General features: G+C 45.9%; 1 protein-coding gene across 1 annotated transcript in view; it reads right to left on the bottom strand.

The window, feature by feature from the left end:
- Ccl25 (C-C motif chemokine ligand 25) overlaps window positions 1–1,374 on the bottom strand; it is a 38,173-nt gene that overhangs the window by 3,974 nt on the left and 32,825 nt on the right. The gene's annotated exons all lie outside the window — the stretch shown is intronic.

Here is a 1,374-nt window from a genome sequence, read left to right as displayed (position 1 = left end):
GTGTGGGCTCATTTCAATATGTGCACATGTGCACTCAGAATCATAAGTGATCCTCAACTGCTCTTTGACCTTATTCACTGAGGCAGGATCTCGCCGTTAAACCCAGAGCTGACAGTTTATTATGTGAAACACATGTCTCCATGCTCCAAGGCTAGAAATACAGGAAAACCACCACAGCCACCCAGCATTTCTTAGGATTTCTTAGGATACAAACTCCGTACTTGGAGTTTCTTAGCTCCTGGAGAAAAACTTAACTCATTAGTTAAAAACAAGGATGTAATGGGAGAGAAAGTGTAGTTGGTAAAGTGCTTATCATAAAGGCCTGAGGACCTGAGTTCCGTCGCTAGCATTCATGTAGAAACCCAGGTGTGGTAGTATGGATTTGTAATCCCAGCACTGATGAGACAGAAAGCCAAAAGTCTTGAGTTCACTGACCAACGAGCCTAATTGGAAAGCCTCACATCCCAGTAAGAGACCTGGTCTCAAAATCAAAGTGAGTCAGGTGTGGTGGCACACACCTTTAATTCCAGCACTTGGGAAGCAGAGTGGACAGATCTCTCTGAGTTCAAGACCAACCTGCCCTACATATGAGTGCCAGGACAGCCAGGACTACATTGTCTCAAAACAACAACAACAAACCAAAAGCAAAGAAATAAAAAACAAGACAGGCCTGAAGAGAACTAACTGGTACTTGCACTGTAAGCTTCATCACCTGAGCTTGACCCTTATGCCCTGTACAAAACATGTGTGTTTCATGGCACCATGCAAGGTTCCAACAGCCCTATCCAGGCCAATACCTATGACCCACCACAAGGACCAGCAAGGCATGATAGCCCAAAGGGTGCAGTAGTGACACACATATCGGTGGTAACCAGCAGCTCTTTAGTTGGACGTTAGAACTTCTCAAAAAGAACAACATCATGCTTGGTACTGGAAACCCAGCAAAGTCATGGCTCTTGGAAAAGACCCTACAGCCACCACTCTCCTAAGCCATTGCCATCCCTAATGACATTCTAAACATTTGTTACCCACAGATAAGTGCAATTCTCACCCCTCACTAAGGATACTTCTTGATACAACAGCCACCACTCCAGAAAGCTAAATAAACAAAATGCAGAGTTGTGCCTAGTCCCAGGGGACACATCTACAAACCCTGCACCTAAGGCTCAGGAAACATTGTGTAAGGAGGAGCATAAAGATGTTAAGAGGCAGAGGGCCAGGGAGTTTGCAACAATAGACATGCTAATGTAGATGGGGGCAGGCGGACCCCAGGAGACCTTAGCCCTAGACTAAAGAATTCTAGGGCTGGACAGTAGTGGCGCACCTCTTTAATCCCAGCACATGGGAGGCAGAGGCAGGTGGATTTCTGAGTTC

The sequence above is a fragment of the Mus pahari genome, chromosome 19 (assembly GCF_900095145.1).
Source record: "Mus pahari chromosome 19, PAHARI_EIJ_v1.1, whole genome shotgun sequence".
Taxonomy (NCBI): Eukaryota; Metazoa; Chordata; class Mammalia; order Rodentia; family Muridae; genus Mus; species Mus pahari.
Note: the sequence above shows the minus strand (reverse complement) of the source record. Positions and strands in the feature narration are given on the sequence as shown.